This window comes from Planococcus citri, chromosome 2 (assembly GCF_950023065.1).
Source record: "Planococcus citri chromosome 2, ihPlaCitr1.1, whole genome shotgun sequence".
NCBI classification, from domain to species: domain Eukaryota; kingdom Metazoa; phylum Arthropoda; class Insecta; order Hemiptera; family Pseudococcidae; genus Planococcus; species Planococcus citri.
The window spans coordinates 20754612-20776221 of record NC_088678.1 but is presented as its reverse complement, the minus strand read 5'-3'; the positions used below and the strand labels follow the sequence as shown (position 1 = coordinate 20776221).

The 21610-nt window shown below is 37.8% G+C and overlaps 1 protein-coding gene across 2 annotated transcripts in view; it reads right to left on the bottom strand.

Annotated features, from left to right (window-relative positions):
• Nucleotides 1-21610, bottom strand: part of 14-3-3zeta (tyrosine 3-monooxygenase/tryptophan 5-monooxygenase activation protein zeta) — a 91378-nt gene that overhangs the window by 29990 nt on the left and 39778 nt on the right. The gene's annotated exons all lie outside the window — the stretch shown is intronic.

Genomic DNA, 21610 nt, shown 5'->3' with positions numbered 1-21610 from the left:
ATTTTGGGAAACCGCATGATTTTTCATTATAATTTTGACAAAAAAACAGGAATTTTTTGAATATTTTGACAAAATTTCAAATTTTATGGAAAATCTGGCAGAATCTCAATTATTTGGAAATTTAAAATTTTTTTGACCAATTGAACTTTTCACAACCGATTTTTGGCACAACTGTAAAATTTCTGGCATATTTAGCAAAATTTCAAATTTTTAGGAAAATTTGAACTTTGTACGTTGTACTTCTTTTTTTTATCAATTTTGGCACATCGTAAAATTTTTGAAATGTTTTTCAAAATTCAAGATATTTTTAAAAAATTTTAAATTTTTTTGGAAAATTTTGGTAAAAACATTGACAAATACTTTTGTTGACCATTTAGGCAAAATTTGAACTTTTTACTTTTTTTTTATCAATTTTGTAACATTGTAAAATTTTTGGCACGTTTTTCAAAATTCTATAAAATTTAAAATGTAAATTTTGAATATCTTTGGAAAGTTTAGGAAAAATTAAAATTTTTGAAACTTTTGGCCGGATCTCAATTATCTTGGAAATTTTCAATTTTTTTATCATTTTGAATTATCAATTTTTTGACCATTTTGGCAAAATTTGAACTGTTTACTGATATTGGCACAATTGTAAAATTTTTGGCAACATTGGCAAAATTTTGCATTTTTTGAAAATTTTGAGACGAAATAATTTTGAATTACCAATTTTTTGACATGATCTTGATTTGACTGAAAATTTTTAATTTTTTGACCATATAGCCACAATTTGAACTTTTTACTAATTTTGGCACAATTGTAAAATTTTTGGCATCTTTGGCAAAATTTTGAATTTTTTGGCAATTCAGAGACGAAAATTTTTGAATTATCAATTTTTTGACCATTTAGCCACAATTTGAACTTTTTACTAATTTTGGCACAGTTGTAAAATTTTTGGCATCTTTGGCAAAATTTTGAATTTTTTGACAATTTAGAGACGAAATAATTTTGAATCATCAATTTCTTGACATGATCTTAATTTGACTTTGACCATTTTCGCAAAATTTAAACTTTTTACTGATTTTGCCACAATTGTAAAATTTTTGGCATCTTTTTACAGCAAACGCAGAACTCACAATTCTGACAAAAAATCAGAGCTTTTTCGACAAACAAACTTACCTTGGAACTTTTGGTAAACGACAAGATTTTTTTGATAATTTAGGTGAAAAGTTTTTTTTTTTGCAGCAATTTTTGCCAAAATGAAACTCTTTGATAATTTTGGACTCTTTCGGCGATTTTGGCAGAAGCAGGACAAGACTGTTTTGTCAATTTTCACAAAAACAGAACTCATTTTTACCATTTCTGATACAAAAACGGATTTTTTTGCAAATTTTGAAGAAACAGCTGGACTTTTGTTAGGCAAATTTTGACAAAAGTTGCGACTTTTTCACAAGAAAATGAGACTTTTCCGAACAAAATCACTGAGGAGTTTAGTTCAGATCCCGAAAATGAGCTCATACTCGAACTCGGAGGCCCAGAAACCTTTACACAATATGAGTCACAAGTTTTCTCCAATTTCATTGAATTTTGTCTATAATTCAGGGTATTGATTGGCGAGGGAAGCAGGACTGGTCAAAAGGTATCAATAATCGATGAGACACTATCAAACTTTTTTTTTTTGAATTTTGATCAAAATGAGGCTCCTTGTAAGTATCTCTCAGGGGTATCGAGATCATAATTATTTTGAATACTACGTAATTCGTTCCAGAGTGTAGAACACTAGAAGCTTCGCTGTAATTTACTCGAGTTTTTAAATAATAGCTCTTGACTTTTATATCCGTACGTATCATGAAAAGTTGAGCTTTTATTGCCTACAGTGAAGTTCAATTTCGAGCTTTCCAAAATTTCAATCATCTATCTACTGATTTTGAATCTCTCGTTTCCATAGAAATCTCGAAAACCGCAATTCCACCAGTTTCAAAAACCGATTCAAATCCTTTCATTTCTTGACGAGACATTTCGATGCCAAACAGTGTACAATTCAAAAAACAGGAAGTAAAATAAAAATTTTCAAAGCTCAAAATAAAGGTCATCTCACACAACACACACGTAGCACAAATCGATTCATGTTGGTCCAACTGAAAAACACTACCAAATAAGAGAGAAAACTCGACCCAAAATTTCACTTACTCCACATCTGTAGTATGTACAACAAAACACAACCCTTCATCATCAACTTGCAAAAACAAAGAAACCGACATAAAGATACAAAATAGAGCCAAAAACGCCAACATACATACAGTCGGGCTTTCCTCATATACAGTCCTTCCTTCTCCCTCCTCCCCCTCCCCGCCCAACCAACTAAATTATCGCTTCAGAACCCAGGAAAAGAAAATCTACATGAATCGTCGTTATCGTTCGAGGAGGAAAAACGAGCTTTCGAGCCCCTTTTGCCCCCTCCATCTCATGCCCACTTTTCCTTTCTTCTCTTCTTTCGCTATGCTATATAGTAGTGTATACCAGATAAGTCATAAATAAGCTCGTTTCTTGGCGTTTTCGCACGCTGTTGCCATCGGCCTCATCTTTGTCATCATCGTGCTCTCCTCGATCCTCGCCTTCATCACCACCTTCCTTCCACAGTTCCACACGATGAGGAAGAAAAACCCTATACACAGAATCGTTCGTTGCTCGTTCGGCAAGGCGTTCCATTGCTCCGCTTATACATAGCTCTGACGTCACACACATTTTCAGCAAGCAGGCGTGCTACACGACCAAAGAGGCGCAGGGGGCTGCGATGGCGATGGCATCGGCATATTTTCCATCAACCAACGAACGCAACGTAGTACACACGAATAACAACACGTCCGCGATAACACCCGAGTAAAGACTCAAATTACGTATTCTCTATACTACGTTTTATAATACTTAAACGCGGCATCGCATCGGCATGCCATTCCGCAAATTCAGCATTCTGCTCGCGAAAATCCCATCAGCTAATTAAGTTTTGCGGGGAGAATACGTAGAGTATTAGAATAGATGAAAACGAACATCGAGAAAAGCGCAGAAAGATGGGACCACGCGGGGCAGAAGCGGCGCAAACCACTGGAAAACTTTTTTGCACGTCGATATCTCTCATCTAACGCGCTATTAATCACTTATTTTTCCTTCGTTATCTAATCTATCACCCCATAGTAAGTATTCCTCTAGCGTGAGTTGATTTTTCGAAATCGAAAGTTTTTCTACTTCTTTCAACCTGAACTTCATCGTTCGCTCAACTTTTCTCACGGTCGCGCATTCGAATCCGAAATTTCGCACGTGAAACATCTCACTCTGAAAAATAATCGAGAACTACCACGTTAAAATCGATCTCGCCTCTCTCACTCCAAAAAACAAGCTCAAAATCCACATTTTCCCCATCCCCATCCCCACCGTCGTCGCCATCAAAGGTGGCCACAAAACTACCGCTACAGCATCACCAGCTTCGGACCCAGTTCCGTACCACCTTCATCGCTTTACTCTCTCGCCGCGAATTTACTATACGATGAAATCCGCTCGTAATTTACGCTTCGACGATTCCGCAGGCTTTATTGTAATCGCAATGAAACGAACATAGCTAAACCGAACGAACGGTGGCGGTGTAAAGCTGTAAACAAAGTGTCATTTCCAATCATCCAAACTTGCCCATCATATTCCTTCTTTTGCCATCTCTCACTCTCACTACCACCGACGACTCCACTCGATACATCAAAGCAAATTCCATCACTTCGTGCGCACACCGCGTGTAGGCGAACCAACCACCACACTGTAGTGCTCCCTTGACCCAAACAAGACCCTTGGCACACATTTACACAATGCTGGTGCCGGTGGTGGTGAGTTTAGAAACGTTTTGCTGCCGTTACGTATGGACAAGCACCAGATACCGAGCATAAAAGCTCTGAAAACTTCGTCAACGTCGTCGTAGGCAAACGAAAATTTCGAAATTCGAACAGAAATCTAGAGCACAAAGGTTTTCTGTATGTAAGTATCATTTTTACGAGGGCGTACTGCTATGTAGTAGTAGACATCCCATTTCGATGCAAAAGACATACTTCGGCGTATCAGTATCGAGTTGATGATTTCAGCCATCAAAGAGAAAACCAAATCGTTTTCTTCGTTGCTTGAGGTTAAAGAACGGGACCAAAGGGGGAAGGGGCGAGATAAACGCAAAAAGTACAATTTTAGATGACCTTTCCTCTAACTACAAAGATTTTCCTCCTACGTTTCACAATTTCATTTCATTAATAATCTTATATTATACATCAGGGTGTCTACTAAATCCAAAAAACAAAATTTCGTACCTTTTTCGTACTTTTATCGTATTTTTTTCGTACAATAGATTTTTAATAATCATACTTTGAATCTACATGGAGGGGAGGGGAGGGGTGTATCATGCCATTTCGGGCACAAAAATCAAAATTTGAACGTGCTGAGCAGTGTGGTCTGGAGCTCAAGAGCCAATGCGAGACCGGAACGAATATAATTTGCCCATAGAGGTCTTTTGAGAGGAGGAGGGGTTTGATTGAAAATTGGTCAACAGAAATAGGGAAAAAATACCCATTTTGCTAATTGATGTCATAATCATAAAACTTACAAAAATTTTCACTTTCTGTTTTGAATTTTTGGGGGCTCAAATGTGATTTTTTTCCAATTTTAAAAGAAGAAAAAAATTTGCCCGAACGAAGCAAGGGCTAAAGTTTTTGAAAATTTGATTTCAAAAGACTTGAAAACGAGACTTTGAAAAAAAAGTAAAAACTTTGGAAAATTCGTATTTTGAAAGAGCTATAAAAAACAATGTTTTTTAATGCAAAGAGTTCGTTTTTTGGTTTTTAAAATTTTCGAATTGGAAAGATTTTTCTAGGATGTGAATTTTGATTTTTTTTTTTAAAAAAGTCAGAGAACAGGCGCCAGTGAAAGTGAAAACTATTGAAAAAATGTATTTCGAGAAGTATGCGAGGATTTTATTTTTTCACTTTGAAACTATAAAAATTGAATATTAAGTTGATATATTTTTTTCAAGAATTCCAATTTTTAAAAAGAAAAGAAAAGAATCCCAAGCGAAGCGAGGGCAAAAGCTTTAGAAAATTGTAGTTCGAAAAGTACTAGATGAACAATATCAATTTTAATGTAAGAAATTTTTTTTGATCTCAATTTTTTAAAATTTTATCAATGGTTTTTTTAAATTGTTTGCGGGGAAATGGCACTAAATTGGCCCGAGCGAAGCGAGAGCAAAAGCTTTTCTAAATTCGTAGTTTCAAGAAGCAAAACAGTAGTAATTTTGATGTGAAAAAGCCAGTTTTTCCACCAATGACATTTTAAAAAGTTTGTTAAAAACTAACTATGTACCTACCTACCTACGTACTTTCCAAACATAAATATGAATAATTTGAGAAATAGAAAACAATAATTTAGCCCGAGCGAAGCGAGGGAAAATTTTTTTGAAAAAATAAAAATTTTGAGGATATACATATTGGTGATTTTGTCGGCAAATTAACAATGGAATCCATTCAAAATTTCGTACATTTTTGACGTTATTTCGTACTTTTTTGGGTCATTTTCAAATTTCATGCTTTTTTCGTAAATTCGTACTTTTTTCGTGCTGTAGACACCCTGTACATATATATGGTTCTCAATATTCAAAATTGATAAGTTACTAAGAAAGAGGCATCTTCTCAGATTTTAGTAACATTTTCATCGCAGAATAGGAAGCATCAGAAAAATATCACGAGGAAACAAGTGATGCGAAATTTCATTTTTTTTAAAAAATCCCTACTTTCAAGCACTACCAATTTTCAACTAAATTTTCAAAAAACTGTCCATTCAACCACTCCCCCCCCCACAAACACACTTCCACAAAAAAAATTAACGAAGTCAAATTTTTCACAGGAAATTTTTTGTAAAAATTGAAATTAAAAAAAAAATGCAAACCCCCTCTCCCACATTTTTTTGTTTTTTTGGTTTGGGATTTTATAATTTTTCATATTGCAGTGTACCTCTACCTACATTTTCAAATTTGAAATCAATGAAATGATTAATTCATACAAAAATCGTCAGTACTGTCAGCTTTTTCACTACTTTTTGATTTATGAACTATCTCAATTGAAATTGTAATTCGATAAGTTTTCAGATGAGTAATAAGAATAACCTTTATGCATACGAGTAAAAATTACATAAAAACTTGAAGATATGCAACAAGTTTTGCAGACTCCGGTACACTCGCGAATTCAATATAGAACATTTATGCTATATTAAAAATGAAAAACCACTGACTTTCAAAATCACTACCTTTTCACTACCAGTTCTTGTCGTCAATTTCATCAAAAATATAGCTTTTTTCTCATAGTATCCAGCAAAACTTCTAGACAAAACAATCGTGACTTTTTCATGACCTATTTTTCACATTTTCAGCGCTCGCATGAAAATCCCCCCCCCCCTCCAAATCAAATGAGTTGAAAGCTGAAACTGCGAGGAAATTGAACAGGTTTGCCATTTTTTACATGATCAAAAATTAGGTACCTATTTCAATTTTTTCATTTTATGGGCTGTTTGAAAAATTTTCAAGTGCGTTTCGAGCAAAATTCATGACTTTTGCACAACGTTCTCAAAATTTCCAACAACAAAAATAGAAATTGGAAGAAAATTTGTAGGTAAATACAAAAAGTATTTTTTAATTTTAATCAAAATTAAAAAAAAAAAAACAAAAAAAAACACCAGTATAAAAATTGTTATATTTTTTTTTACTACTTTTCCACTACTTTCATCAACTAGATACCTACCCGGTAATAGTAAGGACAAAAAAAAATTGATTTTCTTCAGTTTATTCGAATTTCAATACTTTTTCATACATGAAAAAAAAAATCATTTTATACAAAATTCGTACTTTTTAGGCAATTGATCTCAATCAAAAGTTTTTCAATTTGTAGCCAATCAGTGAACAGTATTTTGGAGGGACCAATCTGTGATTAGTGTTCAACATTGCCAGATGATGAGAGATTTCATAATTTGGAATTAGATGGATCAATTAATTATGTTTTCATTATTTATTGCAAAAATAGATCATAAAGCCAGGGATGGAAATCAAACTGAAAGGTAAATCCTAAAAGCTGAAAGTCGAGGAACTGAGGAATTTGGGGGGGGGGGGGGGGGGGTTCAAAGCTAAAAGCTAGCCAAAAGCATTCATTCATTCAGCTTTCTTTCAGCATTTTTGCAAATTCATTACTCTGATTTCTTGCTTTAGGCAGTTTTGATTGTCTGTATCTTAATTAGCTAAAAATTACTGAAAATGATCAAAAATTGCTACTTATTACTAAACATGAACAAAACATTACCAAAAATTGAAAATCACCAGCAATTACCAAAAATTACTTAAAATTATCAGAAATGACAAGAAATTACCAAAAATTACTGGTAATTACCAAACATCACGAAAAATGACCGAAAATTGGTGGTAATTACCAAAAATTACTGCTGATTAATGATTACCGAAAAAATGACTAGTGACTATTGAAAGAATCACCAGAAATTACAAAAAATTACCAAAAGTTACCGGTAATTACTGAAAAAACTCACTAAAATTTACAAAACATTACTGGTAATTACCAAAAAAAAGTATGTACCCGGTAATTGTCAAAAAATTACTAGTACTCGTAATTACCAAAACAGTACTTTTCATTCACCAGAAATCGACAATAATTCGCTAAAAATTACGAGTAAAGAGAACATCGATGAAATTGTCCTCGTAAAAATACACCATGAAAAGGCGAACGTCGAACGAATGAGAAATGTGACCCATGGATTCTGCGACATTTTGCATTCCTGGCGCTGAACTCCTCCTCATTTCTGTCAACCACGAAGTCATATGTACAAAATATCCAAAAAATTTCAAATTCTGGGTATACAATTGGTAATTTGCCGAATTCACTCAATATCTTATCATTTTACTTTTCAACTCCTTCCCCTGACCTTCACAATAAACCCCAAAACCGAAAAAATCACGACCATTCCATCCCGGAACACTTTCATTCGCAATCCGCGGCTGGGTGAAAAATCAATCACTAATCGATCAATTCATGTCGCTCGTGCCAATTTACTTCGTCGTATGGTATACGCTATCACGTCGTCGTCGTCGTCAACCCGACGAAGTCGTAAATAACGAAAAATCGTGGAAAAAAGATAAGTTGGGGAATGGTGAAACTTTTCATCCACTTACCAGATCCAATATACGTCCTTCGAGGTAATCACTTCGGGTCATCTGACCACCCCTTACACCTTCACACGCTGCTTTACTCGAGAACCCTTCTCTTCGGTTCACGCGGAAATACGACCAACGCAGCAATTCATCAATTCCGCTTCCTCTATCCTCTTCAACTTACCCTTTCGATCTTATTTTTCTGTCCACCTTACCTATCCTATCCTATCCTATCCGTTAATTCGCTTTTGTAAACGTACTATATTCGCTCACCTCCCTCCCTCCTTCGTTCGTTCCTGCAAACCACCGCATATTCTACACCTAATACCACCGCAGCAGCTCTGTTGTGAGAGCGCGAGAGATATACGCGAACGCATTAATTAGGACACGGAAATCTGCTCCTAGAGCTCATCGTATACAGTACACAACACTATACTTTTCTCTTTTCGCTATGGGTAACTCGCTGCTGCCACAATCTCGCTCCTATCCTGCTCATTTGCTCAACTATACGCAGCTCTGGGCTCTATCCTATGAGCTCAAGAAGATGAAAATCCCTTCGAGCGAAACACCTTGCATCGCGTCACTAGAACATTTTCAACCCTTTGACAGTACCTAGCACATTCGGAAGGATTACCAAAGGCATATTTTTCACCCCTTTCCCTCATCACTGTCGTCGTGTCGTATCGTTTTTGACGAAATGCTGCCATAAAACAGAGATGACACACTCGAGATTAATTCACGAAAATTTATCCCAACGATGACGAAGACAACGCTGCTCGGCCCAGTTAATTTCCTCCCTTTTCACCCTTCTCTTCGGCGTGTATTGTACGAGTAAAACAAGTGGAACAGCGCAGGTAATAAAATCCCTTTCTTCTTCTTCTTCTTCTGACGTCAACGACCACACAGTCCGCCGCAGTGAAACCAAATAACAAAGGGCAGGGGTTCGGGAGTCTTCTTTTTTTCGAAAATTTCACCGAACCACGTGTTGAGAAGGAAGGGAAAAAACAACAATGAGTAGTAGTAGTTGTAGGACAACGGTTCGACCTTTCGACCGACCGTGACCACAGGTGTGGTTCTCTATTCTCTCAAAACTTATCTCGACGATAAATAAATCAACGGACACGAATAGACAACAGAGTGTCCTTCGAAACAAGTGCCACGGCCTGTAGTTATTCCCATACCCACTTTGACGCAAAATTTCCAAGTGTAGAGATGCTTTTAAAAATACCTACTCAAAAATTGTTTGCATTTCTCAATATGGTACGATGGTAATTAAAAATTGAATAGGGAGTTTTCAAATGGGAGACACGGAGACATTCCCATCAACTACATAAATTGAAAAAAATCGACCGAATTTTAATTAAATTTCACATTTTTTTCTCTCTCGACACGACTGAAAACCACTTCAAAAAAAAGTCCGATTCAATAGAATTTTATTGAAGAAATCTATTTATCTCAAAATGTTCCACCAAATATTCGTCACTATTCCGCGACTGCAAAATTGTATTTCACGGTATAAAAGACATTTGCTGAAATACCCTACGACAACGCAATCGTAATTCTACGTATCTGGTATTCCTGCTAAGTGCATTTCATATTTCGTCACAGAGGTAGAATACCGCCTACATTTTTATTTCGAATAATATCAAGAGATACACCACCAACGACATACATTATTATAAACGTTCTCGTGTAGTAGGCAGATAGGTACGTATACGAGGTGGAGCAAAGGAACGCAATCTGAAGCGCACCATTTCTGACACATTACGCACGTAATGTACAATACACGACAGAACCTCTTTTTAGATTTATATTATACACATTTATTATGTACTAGAATGTAAACGCTCTATACTCGCACATCAACAATAATAATAATAACAAAAATGCATACACACTACACAGTCCAGTAAACAGGTAGAACACAAAGGCGATTAGGCACGGTGGTTCTTCATCTTTACATACCTTCTATAGTATAGTACTTTCATTATCATCATCGTCGTCGTCATCATCATCCCCATCTCCACCGCCTCCATTATCATCATCATCATCATCATTACCATCGTCATCGTCGTCATTTCTATCTTTCATGAGCACTACAGTGGCATACTCCCTTCAACAACAAACTCTTTCTATTCAACCACACGTGTATTGTGAGCCATCAACTCCTGTAACCCTTCTCCAGAAAGACGCCACAGCCATCAGCAAGGGCTAGGGTATACAGGATGAGGGATTGTGGTCCTTCGGGCCGGATACTGAATGACCATATATCCCCCTTGTACACTGTGCCATTGCTGATGGGTTAGGCATGTACACTGCATTTTCTTCAACGACTTTTATTCAGCACAGTAAGTATTTATGGGCCATTGTTGAGTGACCAGGAGGTCATCCGGCCCGAAGGACCATGTACATCTGGTCAAAAACAGTGGTCATCCGGCCCCGAGGACCATGTACATCTGGTCAAAAACAGTGGTCATCCGGCCCAGAGGACCATGTACATCAGGTTTAAAACAGCGGACATCCGGCCCGGAGGACCATGTACATCAGTTTAAAAACAGTGGTCATCCGGCTTGAAGGACCAGGCCCACTTGATGAATGGCAGTGAGAGCATGTGGTCTTGTGGCCTGAAGGACCATGTACTTATACTAATCAAGTCAAAACACGTGATCATCCGGCACGGAGGACCAGGTACATGAAGTTAAAAACAGTGGTCACCCGACTCGAAGGACCAGGTGAATGGGGGTGAGAACGTGCAGTTATGCTGCCCAAAGTACCAGCGGGGTGTCTACCAAATCCAAACAACAAAATTTTGTACCTTTTTTTGTACAATAGGCTATATTTTCAATGTTATTCTTTGTCACGCACCCTCGCTCACATTATGTTCAAAAAAATTTCAAACAGTTATTTCTTCATTTGACTTATCATTTTGAAAATCCTTTCAAAATTGCATACACTTTTGACGGTTTTTCATACTTTTTGTGAAGTAAATTTGTAGTTTTCTTTTTTGCTGGCTGGTAGACACTCTGATCAGACATACTTGATCAAAAAATGTGACCATCCGACTCGAAGGACCAGGTACACTTGAATGCAGTCATCCGGCTCGAAGGACCAAGTGTACTTGGTAAAAAAAAAAAAAAACACAAAAAACAAGCGAATCATTCACAAATCGTGGGTCGTTTTTCTACCAGAACCAATGAATTGTTTTTAATGTCAACCATTCACTCAGAGCTACTTATCTTTGAATCAAATTCGTCGATTCAATGCCAGGGTTGGGCAATTTCGAAATAACGTAACAGGACAAACTGAAAAACTCCAATTCTACAATCATTTTCTCATTCACCATACCACATTTCAATCAATCGTTTTATCACCAACATCAATGAATGCTTTCACCCCCTGCAATCCCTTTCTTTCCTCTCTACTAACCAGCTTCATAATTATTTTTCCGGTACTCTCGTTAGAGCATAGGCATATCCGAAACGTGACTAAAAAGCGTTTCAAAAAAACAATGAATTTTGCTCTCTTTTTTTCATTTTTCCTTCACCACGTTTTCATCGTATAGCATTCCACAAAAGAAAAAAAAACCAAGCAAACTTTATACTAAAAGTAACAATTTTTTCATAACACAACCAAAGCTCAAGATGATTATGTCGCGAGAAGAGCTAAAACAACGAGAACGACGAGCAAGCGTAACCAAGCAGAGAACAGGAGGACACTTAACGTTATCCATTTTCATTATGAAATATTACAAACGCTTACACATTACACTAACCCCAAGTTCTCAGCTCGTCCTTCATCGTTCACAGCCTGTTTTTCTACTCTCTTCAATACCTCGTCTCTTTTCGTCGATCTCTCTTAGCGTAAAAATTTGTAATTTTTTTTCCTTTCTACTTTGCGTTTTTTTTTTCATCTTCACTTCAACCAAGTTTGTCGCAGCTTTCATCGCGTAATAAACATTTTCCTCAATTAGCATCCATCCGAACATCTTTTCTCCCGCCACCCCCTTCCATCTTTACATCCTGTAACAATTTTCAATCTACCGAAAATGCTCGATCTGTAGGCGGTCTCTGAGCAGAGCTTTAGCTTCGTATCGTAGTCTGTTGTGCTCCTTCCACACACAAAAAAAAAAAAAAACTCTTCTATAAACTACTAGCGATAAATCGCTCGTCAACGCGATGACGTCAAAATAACGTATTAGATACACTTTATCCTTTTAGAGATTCTCTTTATCTGCCTCATATTCTTCGCAGCTAGCTTTTCAATCTCGTCTCCTTCTCTTCGTCGTCATCCCCTAACGTTTGTGCAAACTGAACCATGAATATTTTCAACCAACACACACACGAGAGAAACGAGCTTTTCATCAGAAGCGCGACACACATTCCCTCTGCCTCCAATCCCAATCCTCCATTCCTCCTTCATCTCACTAATACACGCATTTGAAAGATAATTTAATTTCACGTCGTCGTCGTCGTCGTCGATACACGTATATGTATTTTTCACTTTCCAAAATACTTTGCGCGCTGCGCCACCAACCACCAGCTAACGTTGGAGCAATGGCTGAATAGGAGGAGAACGACAATATTCCAAAAAAAAGAAACACCATCACCGCCGCAGCCACAGTTAGCGTAACCAACCGAAAACGACGGTGACGCCTTGTTATTGCAAACATACCTATACAATATTATATATTTAACCGTTTACCCTTTTTACCGTCGTCGTCGGCGCCTATGCTGTATAAAATGACGAGACCACCTTTTCACAGGTGCACGCGGAATACCAAAATCCATATCCTACAAGTGTAGGTAATATAGATCGTATGCGTGCGTAATAGTACCTAGTACCTACACATTATCACCAGCTTCGCATCAACGCACACCTGCTGCGTTCCAGACTCTTATTATGGCTAGATAAACAGATACAAATCGGCAGACTGATACACCCCATTCTTTTAGACACCACAAATTATCACCTGTGCAATGTCACACTCAACATCAGCTAAAATTCCAAACGAGCGAGGTAATCAAATTTGAAAGTTTCCATACATTTATAACCAGAGGACGACTCTTTCTCAAACGTCAGTGTGATTGGGTGTTTTGGAAAAAAAAAAACTTTGGTAAACAAAAAAGTTCAAGAAGTCAGAACTTCCATTAAAACATGTTAATAAGAAGTCTTTTTGGCAACCACAGGCAAAATAATGAGTTTTCCAATTTTTGACATGAAAGTGCAAATTTTGACGTTTTTTTGGCAAAAAACCGAAATTGCGTCAATTTCAGAAAAAAGTAAAGTTTGTCTTAAAGTTTTTTTGGCAAAAAGGCAAGACTTCAAAACAATTGTGACTTCTTGAAATTTTTTGCAAAAAAACGACAAGTTTTCACTTTCGGTAACTTTTGGCAAAAAAAGTTGAGACTTTTCGGTATATTATTTCCGGTGTTTTTTAGGAAAAAAGTAAGATTGTTTGAGAATTCGATGAATTGAAAAACGAGAATTTTCACCAATTTTTGGCAAAAAGCAACACTTCTTCAAATTAACTAGCAAAAAAGTGATACTTTGGCAACCTTTTTTTTGGCATTCTTTGGCAAATAAGCGAGACTTTTGGGCCATTTATGGAAAAAAAGTGTGACATTGGAATTTTTTCACAAAAAAGCGGCAATTTATAGCAATTTATGGTAAAAAACAACTCCTTTTGGTAATTTAGAGAAAAACCGACAGTTTTTGCTGTTTTGGGCAAAAAGAAAAAAAAAACAAAAGTGTAACCAGTTGGAAAAGGATACAAAAAATGAATACTTTAGTAAACTGTTCACTTGTTGATATTATCATCATTTTCCTTGAGAGCGACAATTTGAATGAAAAGATGCAAAAATGAACGTTTTTTTGTTGTTCGGACCCATTTTTTCTAAAAATTTTCGCTCTCGCGTAATTTTGCCTTCATTTTCATGAAATCACCACACATCACGATAGGTTTCCACAAAATTACTCCTCATTTCGATTTTTCGTGCCTAAAAATCTAGTTTTGCCCCCTCCTTGAGAAAATCCTGGCTACGCCACTGCAGTCAGTAGTATAGAAAGGCAGAAACTGAACCATTTTTCGGATTCTAGAACACAGATAAGTGCCAAAATCTGTGTTCCAGAATCTGCCAAATGGTTCAGTTTCTGCCTTTTTATACTACTGGAGTCGAAAAAATCCTCTCACACAAGCATGTGACACATCAAAATTATAATCTTGTTTTTGAGTCAAAGATAATGAAGATATTGTTCACATTAGAAGTTGGGGAGGGGGTACTTCTCATCTCAATTACATTTTTGTATGTACATGGATAGAAAAATCTGTCCAAAAGCTGAAAGTTGAATGTCGAAAGCCATCAATTTTCGAGGATTTTAGTAAAATAATCAAAAATCCACTTTTTTGACCCTGGAAAGAAGTCAAGTAAGGTTGGAAGGTCAAATTCTGCAAAAAGCTCTAATATGGCGCCATCCCATTGTATTCCAAAAATTTGAACTCCCTCGGTCAATTTTAGTGATTGTTAAGGGGGGTATCAAAATAGGGGTAAAAAGGTTTTTCCCACCTTAAAAGGGGTGGGGATGATCTAGGAAGCTGAAATTAGGATATGTTAATCACATTGAGGGTGCTGACCAATGGCATGAATTTGGACCCTTTTCATCCGTTTGGGGCCATATGATGCCACTCCAAAAAAAAGACCTTTCTGTAATTTTCAACTTCGACCCTTCCCACTCCCGGGGTCAACTCTACCTCTCAAGAAAATCCCATTCCCCAAGTTTGACTTTATTTGATCAATTAGAATAAGTTCCGAGTCCCAAGTCGTAAAATGTACATAAAATTATTAAAATCACGTCTCTCTGAAGGGTCGTAGCGTCACCTCCACCTTGAGGCTAGGGAGTTGGTCGATAGCTCATTTGATAGGAGATAAAATGATCACAAAGCTCATTCTTCTACTCAAAATTTGATATTTCAGAAGGAGTTTTCAACAAAAAACTGGTTTTGGGGACGTTGATCCACTGCGGAGAGGTTATCTCCAGGGTTAGGGGCGGGAGATTTTAGTATGTTGTTCACCACACCACCCTAGACAATATTCACTAAAAAAAAACCATTGGTTGGGCTTATGCTCAAGTCAAATCGTACTTTGATTGGACTATTTCCCCCTTATTATAAACACAAGTCTTCCTCTTCGTCACCGAAAAACACATACAAACCCATAGGTATGCCTCACTCTTGGCCCAGACCTCAGACAGTAATTTCAATTTCATCGATCAAAGATCAATCAATCATCGTCACACCGTGCTCCGTTCTCCTCTCCTCGTCATTTCTCTCTCAATTCCTCTCTATCGGGTTAACATATTGCATAAGATTACAACCGTGATGCGTCGTCGCCGTTCTATCCCAATCTCGTTTTCTTATCACGTGCGAACCAGAATCACGCCGAAGACGTAGAGGAGAGCCCAAGCCGCCGCATACTACACTAAAAAGCTCGCCATAATGTAGTACTTTTCCATCATCGATGCGGCGCTAAAACGCTGATACATATCTCCGCATAGCGTAGCGTACTTTTCATAGGTAGGTACCTACGCCTGAATCGTGGCGTATCGACGCCTCTCCACCTATATGTACTCTGTTTAGTATATAGTTTCCTCTTCTAGCCCTCCGGTGTGCCATGCCATGCCATGCCATGCCATGCCATGCCATGCCATGCCAGGGATGGGATAACGCCAGCCTTCCTTCTCTTTCAACTTAACCTCTCCCATCTATGTACTGGCACTGGTGGCGTATCCATCGTTCACCGCGCGCCTAACGAAGTGTAATAACACAATCGATAGTATAACTCGTGCGCGGCTGCTCGTCCAAAGACGCCGACGCCACTACGGCAAGGTTACCTTCTACCCGTCTTCTTTCTCTCTTGCTCTTGGCTTCCTTCCCTTTCGACGACGACCACGAGCGTCGCTGGTTCTCATTTCTTAATTTTTTTTACATTTTTGTTAGCGAATCGAGCAATAGATAGTGAGACAGAACTCCCCTCATCTCACTATTCTCTTCAACAGCACAATAATATGCAAATGATGATTAAACACAACACAGTTTACTATTCGAATACACTAGTGATAGTGGAATCCCATCCAATGAACTCAAAAGCCACGAGGAGTCCTTTCAAAAGTACTCCGGCACCACGACGACGATGAGGTGGAAAGGTGCCCAAAACGCGTGCGTCGTCGCCAGTTTCGCGATTCGCGATCTCCGCGTTACACTGGCGGCGACAGCGACTAGCATGGCACGCACCTTGTACTCTTAATACACCAAGTCTCTAAGTACCTACGTTCCACCTGGCAACGTGTACTGTGACCCTACCCATACCCATTCGTCATCATTTCAGTCGAGAAAGGTAAAGTGTTCGCCACCACTACCACCGATCTATGCAAATACACGTGTATAAGAGCACCATTTTTACGTACGTTAACATCCCACAATCGCGTCGCGACATTCTCCAATACCCCTCTCGTTCTTCTCCTCGCTACATATGTACGTACTCATTGCCCAGAGAGAATACGTCCGGCATGGCTGGCTTTGCACCACAATCACATGCATTCTCATTTATACGAACGCTAATCGTATAAGCAAGCAATACATCTTTTACACCGTGAAAGAGAAGGTAACTTCTTTCTGCCCCTCATCCCTCAATTTGGCTCAAACTGCAGCTCACATCGCTTCCCCTCTTCGCGTCCCCACCATTCGCCTCCTTCCTCCTCGAGAGATTCGCGCATTCCACTACGGTTGAATCACCGGCGACGACGATGACGACGACGAGAATGGCGGCGGCACCGGCGGTGGAGTACTATACGTTACACGTCGGACAGACGCCGCCGCGCCCCAGCAGCGTCCAACGACCCAGTTCTTTAGCCTGGTCACATTACATTGACGCAGTGTACCGATAAATATGTATTGTGCTGTAGCTGTTTCCATTCTTTCAGGGAGATGAAACCGTGATACGGAGGGACAGTCTACGTGCAGGGGAGAACGAGCGTGCACCTGTCAATGGCCAACACCCATCAATAATTTCTTTGAAAAATATATTTTTGAAATAATGACCTCCCCCCCACTTCCCTCCTCATCCAAAGTAGTTATTTGACAAGCGAGTTGTGCAGAAAAATTGCACCCCTAGTCTGGAATTCGAGCCAAAAGACTCTGAAACTGATCACTCACAGAAAAACTGAAAAATCCTCATCCAAAGAAAAAATTTCAACGACTCGATCAATCTGAATAATATTCAGAGGCTTTCACAAGTTCATTTAGATCACCTCAAGGATCATATTTTCAGTGAGATGTACTCTTTTACATCTTGTATCTTGGTGCCTGCACCGAAGCGATAAATTTTCGACCATCGATAACCATCATTAGATGAGCCACCTGTTCCACCAACATTCTGTTCTGCACATTATAGAGGTTTCTTACCATTGGTAAAATGTTACGATATACATATTACATACCTACTTTCTACGTAAATTATTATCATTGCTCTCAAGTATCGAATATCCTTCTCATCTACTCTGATTACAACCAGCTAGCTCCTTATTTCTCCTACCTATTTTTTCTCATTAGTAGCAGCTCGCTAACTACCGTACAATTTACCTACTTATATGTAAATGAAAACTTCTAACTCTGCTGCTGCTGCTGCTGTTGTTAGAGCTGTTGTACGTATTCTCAAAAAATTACCCCAATGATCTTTACACTTTCTATTTCTCCATCTTCTCCTTCCCTTCTTCGGGGGATCGATAATACATAACCTACGGTGTCGATGCTGCGTTGACAATATCTCCATGTGCGTTTTTTTCCTTTTTCAATCTGACTATCATTTGTGAATCATTCCTCGTGAATTGCGATTATCGCACGCGAACGATTACGAGCATCGTGTACACTAAGCTATCAGACAGAATATTGTCATCGTCATCGTCGTCGTCGTCGTTACGGTAGAAATAATAATATTGTTATAATGTATTTCCATTTTTCCTCCTCGTCGATTCGAATTTAATATCTTTTCAGGACGACGAACAGATTAACATACAACGAAGATGCCTTCTGTTCTTACCCGTCGATGAGAAAACCACGACATGACATTTGCAAAGTCAAGGCCAGCTCGAAAGTTTTATTTTTCAAGTTTACAATAAATATTCAACAAATTCGTCTTCATTTTCCTACGCATTTAGAAACAAAAATTTTTTCGAGCATTTTTGAACAATTTTAAGCCCAGAATGAGGTAAGTAACGATTTTTTAGTGTATTTGAAAAAGTGTCACGTGACCTATCAAAATGGGTTGCAATTTTGCGAAAAATTCAAATATATCGTCGACATTTTTTTTGAGGATTTTTGAAAAATTTTGAGCTCAGAATTGGGTAATGATTTTTTGGTGTCTTTGAAAAGGTGTCTTGTGACCTATCAAAATGGGTTAAAGTTTAGCAAGAAATTCAAATGAAGAGTGATATTCCAAAACTCGCTTTGTCCATTTTTATCGAAGTGCGTTTTTCAGGGGTACCTGGTAGATGAAGTATTAACTCACATTCCTACATCATCAACCTACCAAAATGAGGTGTTAAACTCATCAAAATAGCCAATTCACTGAAAATTTTTTAAAAAATAATGTTCCAAAACGCGCTTTGTCCATTTTTATTGAAATTTTTTTCAGCAGTATTTAGTAGATGAAGTGTATACCTACACTCCTACATCATAAATCCACCCAAATAAAGTGCTAAACTCGCCTAAAAAGTCAATTTACCTCTTTAAAGGGAAACTGTTTTTCCTCTTTCCTGAAAAGTTGTGAAAATGGACAAAGCGAGTTTTGGAATATCACTCTTCAAATGTTTCGTCGAAAATTTTTTTGAGCATTTTTGAAAAATTTTGAGCTTAGAATTGGGATATGATTTTTTGGCGTCTTCAAACAATTTTCGTCTGACCTATCTAAATGAGTTCAAATTTCGCAAAAAATTCAAATTATTAATCGTCGAAATTTTTTTGAGGATTTTTTGAAAAATTTTGAGCTTAGAATGAGGTAACTTAATGATTTTTAGTGTCTTTGAAAAGGTGCCTTGTGACCTATCAAAATGGGCTGAAATTCAGCAAGAAATTCAAATGTGTCGTTGAAATTTTTTTTGAGGATTTTTGACAAATTTTGAGCTCAGAATTGGGATATGATTTTTTGGCGTCTTCAAACAATTTTCGTGTGACCTATCAAAATGAGTTCAGACTTCGCAAAAAATTCAAATTATCAATCGTCGAAATTTTTTTGAGGATTTTTTGAAAAATTTTGAGCTTAGAATGAGAGTTAATGATTTTTAGTGTCTTTGAAAAGGTGCCTTGTGGCCTATCAAAATGAGTTAAAATTCAGCAAGAAATTCAAAAGTTTCGTCGAAATTTTTTTTGAGGATTTTTTAAAAATTTGGAGCTTAGAATTGGGTAATGATTTTTTGATGTCTTTGAAAAAGTGTCATGTGATCTATAAAAATGAGTTAGAATTCAGCGAGAAATTCAAATATTTCGTCGACATTTTTTTGAAGAATTTCAAGCCTAGAATTGGGTAAGTAACGATTTTTTTGGTGTTTTTGAAAAAAGGCCATGTGAGCCATCAAAACAGGCTGAAATTTTGCGAAAAATTCAAATATTTCGTCGAAATTTTGTTCGGACCATTTTTGTAAAATTTCGAGCCCAAAATTGAGTCGTAATTTTTCATGTTTTTGAAAGTCGTCACGCGCAATTCTTTATCACGGGCTAGAATTTTAGTTGGAAAATTGAAAATTTCCAAAAGAATTTTTTTTGATCACCTTTGAAGATTTTTGAGCTCAGAACTCGGTTATGTTTCGGGATGGTTGAGCTCGAAATTCTTCAGAAATACTGGGTAAATGTTTTTAAAGAAATTTTTGGGTTTCTGTCGAAATTTTGATTCATTTTAATGGGTCGCATGACACCTATAACCCAATTTTGGGCTCAAAACTCTACAAAAATGCTCGAAAAAAGTTTTGATGAAAATATTGGAATTTTTCGCCAAGTTTTAACCAGTTCTGTCAAGTCGCAAAGTCTTTTTTCGCCCCAATTTTGGGCTTGAAAATTGTCAAGTTTTACATGATTGGAAAATTTGCACTTGACCTTTCAATTTGGAAATTTATGCTAATATGTCCTGATGTTGAGGAGTTGAGTTCCAACGACTCGATGAGAAGTGTTAACTCCTCTGTTTCATCTCAGCTCTGATTCGATGATCGTCGGTTTCTTACATCGACTCCTCAACATCCGTAAGATTATTGGCAAGTGCGTTGTCCGCAGACGACATTGAAGCTATCAGACCGTTACGTCTCTTCCCGTGAAGTTCCGGGACGTTCAGGTGGCGAGTTTTGCATTCGGAAAAAATGTGTAACTGTGTCAGAGTACTGCACGGTTAAGTTAAAATAGCCGGATAACCGCCGGAGCTATCGGCTAATTTAACTACAGGTTACAAACTGCAGTTACTTTTGTCGGCGCGCGCAACCAGCGGTAAGTTAGGTTAATAACCATACGTTAACCGCATTCGGTTCTCTGGTGTCTCAACAATACATTTTGGTGACTCATCAAACAGATAAGACAGAATCGAACATTACATTTCCGATAAGAGCGCGGTATAATCGCAGGTAGTTTAGTCATTTTAACTACAAAATTATCCGCATAGGCTAACGCTAATATAACTGCTTTTGGATGAGTTATATTTGGTAGCTTACCGCACACGACACGCGACTAACGCAGATAACTTTTAACTATACCGTGCAGGACTCTGAACTGTGTACACTGTACGCATTTTTTCGCTCGCTTTTAAATTATTACTCGTATACAGTTATGGCTCTGTACGTTACAGTACAGTGCGACCAACCACGGTGAAGACGACGACAACCGATTGCAACGAACGACCTCGACATATTATACATGTAAATTTATTGCTGAACAGTACATTACGTCGTCGAATGCGTACGATGACGTCAGTCATTTATGTGGGTGAGCGGTGGCATCGGAAAGTATAAAAAACCCGAACGCGATGCGAAGAGGTGTAAAGGAAACTTGTTGTTTAACTGCTCGCTGGAATTTTAGCGGTTGTCGTAGGTGACCGAGAGGCGAGAAGAAGCGGGGGAAGAGGCTGTTTTATCTCCTTTTATCTATCGGAAAATTGCGAATCGATTCGTCGCCTCGCTCGTAAAATGTATTGAAAGGAAAAATATCCGGAGAAAAGTTACGACCACGATGGTGTGTAGGTCGTGCTCGTACTAACGGAAGTATACGATACTAGTTTGCACCTGTGTTTCTTTCGTGTGTAAAGACGTTCGCACCGAGTGACACAGGCGGATTAACTTTTTCAAGAAATATATAATCGAATGAAAAGCCTCGGTCTTTAC